General features: G+C 38.9%; 1 long non-coding RNA gene across 1 annotated transcript in view; it reads left to right on the top strand.

The window, feature by feature from the left end:
* The window catches only part of LOC116672465 (uncharacterized), a 23,061-nt gene extending 10,227 nt beyond the window's left edge, over positions 1-12,834 (top strand). The window contains exons 3-5 of the long non-coding RNA XR_004327555.1: positions 8,487-8,490; positions 9,272-9,278; positions 12,823-12,834. This is a non-coding gene — a long non-coding RNA (uncharacterized LOC116672465). The remainder of the gene's footprint in view (positions 1-8,486; positions 8,491-9,271; positions 9,279-12,822) is intronic.
* Positions 12,835-14,539: the final 1,705 nt, after the last annotated feature.

The raw sequence follows: 14,539 nt of genomic DNA, 5'->3' as shown, positions 1-14,539 counted from the left end.
AGTGGCTGTAATTCTGCACCAAGGCTGAAAGGAGTGACTTCATATATGGTATTAGGGGACCATTGAGGTCTATACAAAAGCATCCAAAGAGGACCTTTAAAGAAACAAAATCAGTATCTAATCTATATTGGTTGTTGGTCATAATTAGGACAATAAGCCTCTGGCCTTCATCATTTTGGAAGTTTCCTTTTATACGTAAACTGATCCCCATTAACAATAATCATCAGTCCCACAGTGTGCAGACAGTCATGCTCCAATTAGGTTAACAGTGTTAAACAGTGGTAGCCGATGAAAAGATAGAGGACTCACTACATCAAAAATTTCAGAAATTAAAGGTTTACAATCAGAACCCAATATTTTCAGTTAGTTTTTAGAATGTTTAGTCATATAATGCTTGCATATACACGCATATCATCATTGAGTAAGAGTTTCTATACTACGTTTCTATATACGCTTTACCCGGTGTCAGGTCGCGGGGGCAGCAGCTCCAGTGGGGGACCACAAACTTCTCTTTCCCGAGCCACATCAACCAGCTGGGGGATCCCGAGGCGTTCCAAGGCCAGGTTGGATATATAATCTCTCCACCTAGCCCTGGGTCTTCCCTGAGGCCTCCTCCCTTTAGAAAAATCTAAATCACACGAATATTTGGTGTTACTATCCTTTGCCTTAAAACAAGCATCAATTCTTATAGGTACAGTTGCAAAAGTCGGGCAACTTTGAAGATTGTAGACACAGTGGTCGGCCAAGGAAACAAGTGCAGCAGATGAAAAACACATAAAACTTATTTCCCTTTGAAATCGGAAGATGTCCAGCAATGACATCAGCTCAGAACTGGCAGAAACCATTGGGACCCAGGTACACCATCTACTGTGTGTTTGACTGGCCCCAAAGTTATTATGCAGCAGGGCAACAACCCCAAACATACAGCCAAGGTCATTAAGAACTATCTTCAGTGTAAAGAAGAACAAGAAGTCCTGGAAGTGATGGCATGGCCCCCACAGAGCCCTGATCTCAACATCATTGGGTGTGTATGGGATTGCATGAAGAGACAGAAAGATGTGAGCAAGCCTACACCCGCAGAAGATCTGTGGTTAGTTCTCCAAGATGTTTGGAACGACCAACCAGCCGGGTTCTTTCAAAAACTGTGTGCAAGTTTACCCAGAAGAATTGATGCTGTCTTGAAGGCAAAGGGTGGTTGCACCAAATATTGATTTAATTTAGATTCCTCTTCTGTTCATTCTCTGCATTTTGTTAATTGATAAAAATAAACTATTAATACTTCAGTTTTTGAAAGCATTCTTAGTTTACTTTAGTTGAGATATTTTTTCATACTTGCCTAAAACATTTGCAAAGTATGTATATTAAAAACACATCATTGAACACCACTATTGCACTGTTGAACATCAAGGGCAATGCAGTTAGTGCACCAAATATGTATTTCTTTGTGTCTACAAATAGTCACCCCAAAATTTCTCCTGTGTCCGTAATGTTTGCCAAAAACTTCAGTGCCCAGCTGTTTTAGGAAATGATTTAGCCTTACTAAAAAACAACACTATATACATAATCTGTGACCCACTTGAAAGAACATCTTTAGTGGGAACAAATGGGCTTTGGGCTGAGTGCCACAGACAGTAATAAAAGTTATAAATTATTTAGAGACGTATTAACACAATTTTAATTGTGGTCTCTTCATGGGATGTGTCGATATCAAAATATCTATCTACTTTATTGTTGTTTTAACAAAGTTGCAAAATTTTTCAAAACTTGCAGCTTACTTGTCAAACTGTATCATCACCAGTGCGCAATAAAGCTATTTGAAGTGGGTAAAATTGAGCATTCAGTATAATAAAGCAAAGTTTGCTGAAGCTGCTTGCAAATATTTTCAAATGCGCATCATGACTGGTGTATTCAGTTGCATGGTGCTCTTGTAAGGATAACACAAACATGGAAGTGTAGAGCCTGCTGCAACACTTGGCTGACTCCATGCTAACTTATTGCTATGTCAACAAGAAACCAAGCAAGACAGTTGCCGCCACACAGTGTGGCTGACAACAGCAGCGCTGCAGGACAGAGACATGAAAAACATGAATCTAGCATGTTAACCATTGAGATTTTTTTGATGCAAGAGTGGATACATCATATTACAGGAAGAACTGTTTCTCTAATCGATGTGTGACATTTTTAAAATTAACATTTAATTCAACTACACAATGATTTTTTCAAACCTCTGTGTTTCAGGACAGATGGGACGTTAGACCATCAGGACGACACTGGGAACAGCTGATCCCTGCAGAACCGGCTTGGAGCGGACCCAGATGAGACGCTCCACTGTAATCAGGCCCTGGAGGTAATCTAGGCAGGACATTATCTCCTTCACTGCTTCTCTGCAGCATCTGGGCGCCTCTGCAACCTGCCCAGGAAGGCCTCACCCCTCTCCTCTGCCTCGTTTTCACATTGTTTGTTTTCCTTTTCAACCTGATTTGCTAAACATTCAATTTAGCCGTTTCAGATGTGTTCTCAAGAATCAAGGATCAATTTTGTGGAATATTTTTGTGGCATTTTCTTCATCCCATGTACCAGGTGCCATTTCTTGGATCACAATTTTTTTATTTTTGTTTCTTTATTTATTTTTAGTTATACTTATTTATACTATCTTATACTTATTTATACTATCTTTGTTGAGGTGATTCATCAGTGTCATTGTAGATTCAAGGATTTATTAAAGACCGTTGTAAGAATAAAGGCAGAATGTTGCAAACAAGTATGTTTTACTTCAATAATGACATGCTGTTTCAGCAAAACACGCATGAAGGATTTAAAAAAAACAAGTTATTTCAATTACTTTTATAGGCATAACTGCAAAAAAACAGAATTGGATGAATAACAATCAAATAACGGCTCAGAAGACTGTTTTAAAAGAAAAAAATCTGATTAGTTTTTCAGGAAAATATATATAATGAACCAACAGCAAAAAAACAACATTGTGTATGAAATATTATATAGAGTATATTCTATAGAGCGTAACAATGTCTGATCTTGACAATTGAATCATTCCAAGGACCTGATTTACAGTTTAATAACAACAGTTCTTAGTTTAACTCTTCTGTAGAGTTGTTTCATCTATCGAGTGTTCTGCCAAAGCATATGTTTTAACACCCAGATTAGCAGATCGGTCTCCTGAGGAACAACACTGACAGCAAAGTTAAAGGCTATAGCTAATTAGCATTATTGGTCATGTCAGTGAAGTAATCAATGTTTTCATCTAAATCAATCCTTGTTTGTCTGATGCTAATTTAAGATCACCGTTCTAATGTGTTTGTGAAAATAGTTGCACAACGATGTCACCGAACAGTCACCTTGTTGTTTTTGCAAACTTTCAGGTTGTTAAAATAATAAAACTATGTAACCTGCTGAACTTGTTTTCAGTGTTTTAAGTCTTGAAAACAGTGTCACTGTCCTTTGCCTCCCATCATCTACATTGTTATAAAACAAATTGCGGTTGAGTGTTAAGTTGTTTTTTTGTTTTTGTTTTTAAAATCTGCTGGAGAAGGGTCTGACTATTGTGGGACCATTGCAAAAAGAAAAACCAGACATCCCTCCTGTGATGAAGGCTTCCAAGACCAGGGAGCTCTTCAGCACTGAATTTGGGTTCAGTGGCAGCATGACCATGGTCAGCTGTGTTGAAATGAAGGAAAATGCTATTCTGCTCATCAGCACTATGCACCACAGCAAAACGGTGGATGAAAACACCCGGATGAAAAAAACAGAAGTGATCCACTTCTACAACCAGACAAAAGGAGGTGCAGATAATGTGGACCAGATCGTCAGCACCTGCACCTGCAAACGCAGGCACAGGTGGCCCATGCTGCTGTGGTACAACATGATTGATACTGCCACCCTGAATGCCTGCTCCTTTTTCAAGGCTCAGCACCCTGAACTCTATGCAGGTATCATTAACGCCCAGGGGCGCTTTCTTACAGAGCTCTCAAATGAGCTTGTGACGCCTTGTATGAGAAGTAGACTGGAAGGTAACCCGTGCCTACCAGCCTACATCACTGCAGCAATGGAAAGGTGTGGGATGATGAAAGTTGCAATCCAGCCACAGAAATGAAACAAACAGGACCAACAGAAGAGAGAGAGGAGTAAGATGTGCCCTTGAAACCAAGACCGCAAAGCCAGCAATAGTTCTTGGTAATGCAGTGGCACTGTGTGCAGTGCTCACAGCCAGAGAAGGGTACTTTGTAACAGCTGCTCACAGTGAGAAGAGAGAAGACAGCGTGTGTTTATATGTGTGTGGACGTGCGACAGAGGGGCACACAAACTCTGAAAGTTAATGTTTTGATAGATAGCAAGTTTGTGTTAATATGAAAGATGGTAAGAAATTAAATTAAATAGGAAATCATTCACGTGTTGGGATCATTTTTGGATGTTTACCTTTTTTATGTTTCTCAAAGCTGTTTTGTGATAACATGTTATTATAAAGTGATAAATTAACATTTTAAACATAAAATAATTTTGTTGTTGACCAAAATATATAAAAAAATCATCATCTTTAACCAAAATGAAATAAATATCTTAAGTTTACAGCATAAAAACACATTCATTTTGATTGAGGTCATTTTTAACCCAACTCATGGAAGCATGTACGCAGGTGTTGGTAGGTCATACATCTAACAATTAGCACGAGTTTCATAACGTTGCAGCCTCCAGTTGAACAGTCATTTGTTGGCTCTAGCCATCTTGGATAAGTGTTACGTAAAAATATTTGCCAAGTTATTAACAAATAAGACATGTTAGAGAAAGCAACAACATGTTGCCGCCGTGTCACTATTGAGCCTGCTGAACACCGTGTGCACTTGAAGCCGACAGGTTGCACAATGTCAGCATGCACGCAGACAGGGAGCAGTCACTGTTAGCCCCAAAATCTGTCAAAACAACAACCATCTTCAAAACAAGTCAGTCATACTTACGGATAACTTCGGAAAAGAATAAACAGCCATGATTGTTAGTTCCTAAAATATTTATAGCCATGCAGCTCGAGCAGTGAGTTCTGCAGTGCTTCCTGACAGATCCTTACTATTTCCACATCTGTCAACACTACAGAGTGTGAAAAGAGACTGCTGCTGTCATCCGCATCAATGCCAGCCCGCTCTCCCGTGAGACCCATTGCAAGCCTTTCACGCTAATAAAGATTTTCTGAGGGCAAATATGATAAACTGAGGATGTAGGTACAGCACACAGGAAAATGCTTGCGTACTCCAAGCAAGACAAATCATTCCCCAAAATGACATTCAGACTGATATTGCAGGGGATGCTGCTGTAATACACTGTGAAATTGATTCCATAAAGTGAATCATGATCTAATCGTTTCTACCAAAACAAGGTGGCTTGTTCCACCGATAAAACACCTAGACAGGAACCAACCCCAAAATGTGCCATCCCTTTTCTGCTACTGTTACAAATCTTTTTTAACATATCAAGGAAAACCAGTCTGAAAGAGTTTCCTGCACTGTTTTTCAATGACCAAAGTTTGACAGTTCTTTTTTCTCCAGATGTATAATGGCACAATTATTACAAAAATCTCTTTTGAAATTTAAACATAACCGTTCTTTGTTAGTTTTTGATTTTTGATTTTTTAGTCACAACCCTTCAGTAAGTCATTTAACACGTGTTTTTATTAAGAGCTGGTTGTAATCAAAACGTGCCGTTTATTTTTTGAACAGTACTGCATGAATGACTAAATCCTGCATCATGAATGTTTAATCAAAATCAGTCAGTGACATGCTTGCCATGCATGATTATTTTCTCCTCCTGAGCTGTGATCACACAAGTAACTGCACTCAAAACTGTGAAAGAAATAAGACAACTCCCTTTGAGCCATTTCGAGGAGTATTTGAGAGTCCAAACATATAGCGATAAACAATCACTTGATAGTTTGTGGACTTGAAACTTCGCATCAGTTCAGGGGAAACATTCATCACTATTACATGAGACCTGGCTGACCCAGCTGTCAGGAGGCGATGACGTTTGACTGATCTCTGTGCAGTGTTGGCTCTGCTGCCTGTGTTTATCCAGCTGTTCAATAGCCTCATAGTTCTTCATTTGTCATTTTGGGACAGGGGGAAAGGGGTGTTGGGTTTGGACTCAGGTCAGTTTGGTCGACGGGCCCACAAGCGTGTACCTGCTGCCTAACTAAATAAATTCAGGGAAGGTAATGGAGAAGTCTTTTTGTTTTTACAACCTGGATCTTATTTTTCAGCTTCTACTACGCCAACACCGTCTCTGTTTTTCCAGCGTGTCTCTACAACTTGTAATGTTAGACAGCCAATCACAGCATTATTAGAGCTAGGTAGAAGCATGCTGGATGCTTATTGGCTCACTGACGCTGATGACATTTCCCCCTAAATTATTGGAATTTGATATTGAATGACAAGGCATTTTTCAATACTCGATACTAAGGAGGCAATTTATTCGGTTGGTGCCTAAAAAGTGTCAAATTCGGTACCCGGGAAATTCGGAAATAGAGGTCTTGCTTACCATATATTGGGTCTAATTGGATTTGGTTACGTTTTATTGCTGCAGATTCTGGGACTGTGTGTGAGTGGGTCTACTACCTGAAGTGATCCAAGCTGACTGAGCTCTGGTAAAGTGATGTGTCACAATCAGGGCGTTACATTTACATTTTAGATCACCAGCCAACTCGGGCTTGTCAATTTTTAACGTTCACTGCCCATCAGACTTTTCACTAGCCACATATGCTGTATGTTTGATTTTGTGTTGCTCCTCTGATTTATTTTGTGTCGTTCTGTTTGTCTTCTGGGTTTCAGCATAACTCGTAATTAATGTCACATGCTAGGCACATATCCAGCACTTAGGCCTATGTGAAATATTACAACAAAGTATACCCAGTAAATGTTGGATTAGAACTACAAGCAGTGTTGCCAGATGAAGATAACGTTTCCAAGACAAACACACAAAAACAGCTAAATTTCTTGGCAGAAAACAGACATTTATGGAAACATTTCTGAAGCTGGCCGATCAACAGATGCAAAGTTCTTTGCGTCGTTCATCACTGGCCAAATTGGCTACTAACTTTACATTGTTACCCACCAAAGTTCATTTTTACGTGCATTGGATGTCAATTTAAAGCCCTGGTTGCAATCATTGCAGGCAGAAAAATGTGTAGTAAATATGAAGTACAGGAACAACATATTTTAATTTGCTAGTTAACTGATATCCAATAATGCTGCTGCCAGTTTGCGGCGCTCTCTCTATTAGGGTCTGTTTGGGTTGACCACAGTTTGAACAGACTGATCTCACAGAAATATGTAAAATTACCACGTCTTAACGTCTTAATGTGGTAGCATTATGTAATGTGTTAAAATGACTCACTGGTGCATGGCAACAGAGGCCAATGGAAAGTCAATTAGGATTCTTTGTCGTAGTGGACACGCGTATTTTCTGGTTCAACACAGCCCTGTCTCAAAGTCTGCTTAGGGAGGAGGGCATGTTGTAAACAAAACTCCAATTTCAACATATTGATTTGGAAGATGAAGCAAGTGAATAGATTTAGTTATCATAAAAATCCCTAGTTTGTGATCATATTTTGTGTAATTTCATTTTGTTTGATGAGGGGTTGGTTTACATGGGCTATAGCAGCAGTCAAATTGAGAGATTTTGACTTAAATTTGTGAATTTGTTATTGTTAACCTGAAATTTCATCATGTTTCTCTCACAATTGTGATCGGTAGTAAAAATGTACAGTGTGCTCACTTTCAGATAATCTGACACAGAAGCAGACCACTCACTTGTTTGTCCTCTTGGTTCCTATGTATCAATTTCACCAAATTCTCAGATATCAGTAATTAACTTGGAGTCAGATTTTATCACAACTCATAGAAATGATAACCAAAACCACTGAATGTGTTGAAAAACTAATTACCCTTTAAAATAATTTGTTAATTTACAGTATACAGTTTTGCATTAGTAGACATCACATCACTGATAGAGTCTGTTCCGAAATGTTTAAATGAAAATGAATACAAAAATATATAAATGTTTCAGCGATGGCTCTCTGACAACAATGGCTCATTTCAACAGAATATTAGACATTGAGACAAACTGTTCCACATAATTGGCACTAAAAAGCCCTCCAGACAGCCCTATTCTTCAGATATGGGTTTAATTGTCCAGAATATGATTGCTTTGTGAGAGATCCCCTCACTTATCAAATTAAGGGCTTTGAAAAGTGGGACAGTGGAGTACTTAGTGCTTATTTAAGTGGAATGGGTCATGCCAAAGGTAAGCTGTTTATCTCTGGAAGAAGAGCATAGCGCATAAAAGGAACAAAAAAAAGAGTTTTTGCTTCACAATCCAACTTCTCATTAAGATATGATTGGAGAGACGAAGAGTGCCATTATAATACAAATGGGAGTTTGATGCCAAAATAATTTAAAATAACTGTGTCAAGGAGAAACGGGTACAAGGCTAGTCATAAACACAAAAACACACAGAGGTACATGAAATTGGGCAGACCCTTGCACATTTTGTGCACAAACAGTCCATATTTCCTCATGTTTTATTGATAACAGTGAAGCTAGTGTATGGTCACATATGAGCTATCACATTTCTCAGTGCTCATTTATAGCCCTCCTGCGTGAGCCTGGCTGGGCCCAGATAACACTGAAACCACCTGGAGGGCAAACACAACACCCCAAAGAGTAATACAGGCCGTCATAACACCCAGCAAGAAACATGGTAATGCAGGTTAACTCAAAACTCTTATCAAAATGCCATACACCTTTCAACACGGTGAGTGAGTGGTGTGGACTGGCTGCCAGCTGGGCTGATAACGGCCGAGGCATCTCAGGTCCAAGTGTGCTGGTTTTAGCAATACTGGTAAGAAAAAATGAAGATATTTGTGCCTTTCAGTGCATTGATTTTCAACAAAAATGACAGGAACCTGAGGTTGTTATTCTGGAAAATATTACCCCATTGGCTCTTGGTGTTGTAATTTAAATGACTGGTCTTAACCCAGGCTATGACTTTTGCCCCAAAATGCTACATACTGCTTAAGTCTACAAAATAAAATATTTACCTAAAGTTCATACCTTAATATTCTAAAAATTAAAGGATTTATAATACTTTGTTTGTACAGAAAACCAAACAACACTTTTTCCAGGTGCGTTTAATGCGTGTCCAAATCCACTTTTGCTAGTTTGACGGCAGAAAAAGGGTGTGTGTTGCTGCGCTTCCTTGTGTGTTTGTGCAGGCTGTGCGTGAGGCTAGGCACATTTTATTAATGTGATGTTAAAAGTCAATGAAATGTTAGACCAGGTTCTTGTTGGCCAACGGCGCAATCACTTCAGCTGTCGCAAGATAGCAATATGCCAAGAATTCACCTGAACACACTTCTGTAAGACCAGCACGCCCCCGGGCGCAAAGATGGGCGCAGGTGCATTTGCTATTTAAATAATGTTGGTGCTGGACGTGAAATTATCAACTGCGTTGGTCTTAAAATAGCAAAGAACACTGTGCCGGGTGCAAGATAGGGCCTTAAAGTTGATAATACGTCTTATTTCTGCTGCTCCAAAGTGTCAAAAACTATTGTTCCAAGGTCAAGAATGAACTCAAACACTTACCTTACATTGATGACCTTTTATATAAAGAAATTGAAATTGCAGACATTGATTAAAAATATCATGAAAATGCTACATAGAGTTTGGTAAGAGAAAAGTGTGCCAACTGAAGCGGGACATATTTGATACCATGTCCATGTACAATGGTGTGCAAAGAAAAACCAGGAGTGAGGTACAAAAGGCAGGCAACTCTCACATGCAGGGTGAATGTGACTGTCCATTTTGCCTTTGGGTCACACTATAGGCTCTTTTGTACCAACCAGAGGGGCACTAATGGTGACCAGAGTAGCATTAGGCCGCCCACATGCCTTTGTGGTGAGACATGTGGGCTAAAATGAGGTCTCTAAAAATTGGACACTTTGGCACACAGAGCACAGGCGGTCAGGTTTTGGTTGACAGTGCAATTTCCATATTTTTACACCAAGAGACTTTTTCAGACCACTGAATGTAATCACTGATCAAATGCTCTGGTATTAGCACAGACAACACTGTGTGCAGGACTCTTATTTAACCTTGAGAAGAAAATCTAGTATTCCTTGTAATACATTTGCATTCTCTCACCCTCATGCCCCGACAATGGCCAGTGGCGTAATGTCACCAAGTACATTTATTCATGTACTACAATTTTGACACTTTGAAGTACTTTACTCAAGTATTTCAATGTAACTTTATCCTTCTACTTTCCAGGGAAAGTAAGTGTCTGAAGCTGAAGATGGAGACAGGGCAGGTGTCACCATGTCACCTTCTGTGTTTCCGGCCATTTATATCCAAAACCATGTTGGTATGTTTCCACAAAAATTTATATAATGGGAATCAGTAGTTTAATGCTTCAAATGTTTTAGAACCTAAATGGTTAGACACAGCACAGAAAATGATGTGGCATTAGAAGTATAAACACCTCATTGTCATGAATTTGTTGAAAGCTTTTAATTCATGACGGGTTTGCTGCAGCGGAATCACTCTGTATGGATATGACTTTGCAGGCCTCCAACATGAGTAAAATAAAAAGACAGATGTAACGTGATTATCTAAGCAGCCGCTCATAAGTTCAGAAAAAAAAATCTATTATCCGAGTGAACAGGGAAATGAACCCAGCAGTATCTCCTCATATTTTTTTGTCTGCTCCTTTCAATGCATGTAAGGACATCTGGTTCGTAGCTGTCCCTCAGCACTTTGTCAAACTGACTGTACAGGGATTGAGTGAGTCCATTGCATATTGGAAAGATTAATTTACCAGAATGATTCTCCCATTCACAGCACTTTCAACAATTAGGTTCCAACAAACACATAGAAAGAAGCACTCGTATCACTTTTATTGTGAATCATTTTAGGAAAGTCAGCACTCTGGATTGATAATTCTTCCTTAGATTACGTCTGACAATCAGCTCTTGAGAGGACACATTCAGTGGGAAGAAAAAAAAGGATGGAGGGGGATGCATTATATTCATAGTGTTGTGGAGGAAGGAACATTGTCACACTATGATAACAAAGGCGAAAAAAACAAATCTGACATGGTAGTTTGTTTTGGGGCGTTTCGAGATGTCCCAGATGCTTCATTGATTGTCTATTGTGTCACAGTATGCTGGATAAAATAACCTATAGTCATTTTGGTACACTCATTGTCTCATGTCTGTGTCATTTGGGCCATTATAAGCATGATATTGTTCAGTGTTATAGCACACAAAGGCCACTATGTTTTGGAAAAAGAAACCTTCCATGTTTTGTACATTCCCAGATCATCCTAATTTAATTTGATTGGGGCAACAGTGTACATTGTGTTGATGTCAAGTTGTTCCAAGAAAAGAGCGACAATACTGATTTCAGGAATAAACACAATCTAGTGCATAAAAAAAGAATTGCTGAATCAGTCACTTAGTTATGTTTCCAATAGCAATCTTTTATATATCTATACATTTAAAAAGAAAATAAGTAGTTAATAGAAATAATGTGTTGTTTAATTTTTTCATAATGTGGAGCATATAGTCATCTTTGAATAACATGGAGATTAAAAAAAATCAAACAAACTCAACTATCTACCTGCGAATGCTGCCTCCTGGCTACACAAACCCATTAGTTGTGGAGTAAGAACATTAAATCAAAGAACTTAAAGAAAAATAAGGACAGATGTACACAAGTAAAGGAGTAAAAATTAATATATTTTGATATATTGTGATTTAGTTCAAATGGAAGTCCATTCACAGTTTACAATCCCCTGGCAAAGGTCACCGCCAAAAGTCTTTTCATCACAGGTGACTTTCCCCTCTATCTTTATTTTAGTGCAACTCTAATCTGAGCTGCCATCAGTTTAGGAAGTTGAGCAGGAAACTGCACTGCAGCAGCTCACGAGTTTTATTTTGTTGTCACGCGGCTCACTGCCAGCATTAAATTACACCTTCACACTTTCAGATCTCAACAGCTGGTCCCCACTGTTGAGATGTTTTGCCTCCATCTGACCGTTTACTGTTGAGACGCAAAAGAGGAGGCAGAGGTGCTGGGTAAATTGTGACAGATTTAAACCTCAGCCATATTCACACCCAGTATGTTGACTACATCACCTGGCAGAATGTTGATGGAAAAGTGTGTCTCCAGAGCTTGCATGTGTACTGTATACCAGGTGTATATAGGATCTCACATTTCTCTTATCCACATTCACGGCTTTGACTTTTTTAACTACATGTGTGTCACATTAACAGTGTTTGGCAAGTTACTTTTAAAAAGTAATTATAGTTACTAGATACTTCTTCCAAAAAATAACTAAATTAGACACTCAGTTACAAATTATAAAAGTAAGGCAAGGCAAGGCAAGGCAGCTTTATTTGTATAGCGAATTTCGCAACAGGGCAATTCAAAGTGCTTTACACGAAATCAGTTAAACAGAAAAACACAAGTACAAAAGTTAAAAATCATAAACATTAAAATTATATAAAACACATGAATAGACAGTTAAAACAAATAGAAAATTAGGACACATAAAACACAAAAAAAAAGTTACAGTGCAGCATAAGAAATTTAAAGAAATGAGCATTCATTTAAAGAAAGGCAGCATCAAAAGAAAGGTCTTCAGCCTTGATTAAAAGAACTGAGAGTAGCAGCGGTTGCAGGTTTCTGGGAGTTGTTCCAGATATGAGGAGCATAGAAACTGAAAGCTGCTTCACCTGTTAGTTGACTCGGGGACAGAAAGTAGACCTGTCCCAGATGACCTGAGAGGTCTGGGGGGGTCATGGTAGTAGAGACAGAGAAATGTATTTTGGACCTAAACCGTTAAGGGATTATAAAACTAGCAAGAGTACTTGAAATCAATTCTTGAGACACAGGAAGCCAGTGTAAAGACTTCAGAACTGGAGTGATGTGATCCAGTCTCTTGGTCTTAGTGAGGACTCGAGCAGCAGCGTTCTGAATCAGCTGTAGCTGTCGATTGATTTTTTAGGGAGACCTGTAAAGACCCCGTTACAGTAGTCAAGTCTACTGAAGATGAAAACATGGCAGTTTTCAAGTTCGTTTACACATAAGTCCTTTAACCCTTGATATATTCTTAAGGTGATAGTAGGCTGACTTGTTATTGTCTTAATGTGGCTGTTAAAATTCAGGTCTGAGTCCATGACTACACCCAGTTTCTGGCTTTGTCTGTTGTTTTTAAAATTGTTGTTTGAAGCTGAGCGCCAACTTTTAATCGTTCCTCTTTTTTCCAAAAACAACCACTCAGTTTTTCCTTCATTAATTTCAGAAAGTTCTGGCACATCCAGTCGTTAATTTGTTCGATGCAAAGTCAGTTTTTGTATTGGACTATAGTCCCCTGGCGATAAGGTATGTAAATTTGTGTGTCGTCCGCATAACTATGGTAACTTATTTTGTTTTTCTCCATAATCTGAGCCAGTGGAAGCATGTAGATGTTAAACAGAAGAGGCCCCAGAATGGAGCCTTGCGGAACTCCGCACGTCATATTTGTACGCTCAGATGCAATTACCTATAGACACAAAGTAATCCTATTCTTTAGGTAGGATTCAAACCGTTTAGTATAAGCCAGAAAGGCCAACGCAGTTTCCAATCGGTCTAGTAGTATGTCGTGGGCGACCGTGTCAAATGCAGCACTGAGATCAAGTAATAATAAGATTGAAATTTGCCATTATCTGTGTTAAGGTGGATGTATATAAGACTTGACAAGAGCCGTTCAGTGCTGTGGTGTGGTCGGAAACCCGACTGAAAAGTATCAAAACTGTTGCTTAGTGACAAGAAAGTGTTGAGTTGTGAAAGACTAATTTTTCAATGATTTTACTTAAAACGGAAGGTTTGATATTGGCCTATAATGCTCATTAGTGACTTGTCTAGGTTGTTCTTTTTTAAGAGTGGCTTGATTACTGCAGTTTTCACGGCCTCTGGAAAGATTCCTGAAAGAAGAGATGTGTTCACAATCTGTAGAAGATCAGAAGTCAAACAATTGGAAACATTTTTGAAAAGTCCCGTTGGTAGAATATCAGGCAACAGGTCGAGGTTTTCAGATTTGAATAATGTCCTCCAGGTTTGTATGGTTGATCGTGTGAAATTCTGTCTATTGGAACTATTTTTGCTTGAACACTGTGACAACACATATCCTGAACTTGATATGGAGCACTGACTGTTTGTCTAATCTTTTGAATTTTGTCTTTGAAGAAGGAGGCAAGTCATTGCAGGCCTTGGTAGATCAAAGTTCAGATGCTACTGGTACTGGAGGGTTTGTTAACCTATCAACAGTAGCAAACAAAGCACGTGAATTATTATTGTTTCTAGAGATAATATCAGAGAAGAAGGACCTTCTTGCATTCCTCGTAACTAATAAGTAACTAGTTACTTCAGAAAGCAACAAGTGCGTTACTTTCAAGTACATTTTTAAATGTTCAGATGTGACCCCACCTCTATCCCTCTTT

The sequence above is a fragment of the Etheostoma spectabile genome, chromosome 22 (assembly GCF_008692095.1).
Source record: "Etheostoma spectabile isolate EspeVRDwgs_2016 chromosome 22, UIUC_Espe_1.0, whole genome shotgun sequence".
NCBI lineage: Eukaryota > Metazoa > Chordata > Actinopteri > Perciformes > Percidae > Etheostoma > Etheostoma spectabile.
This window is presented reverse-complemented; position numbering and strand designations above follow the sequence as displayed.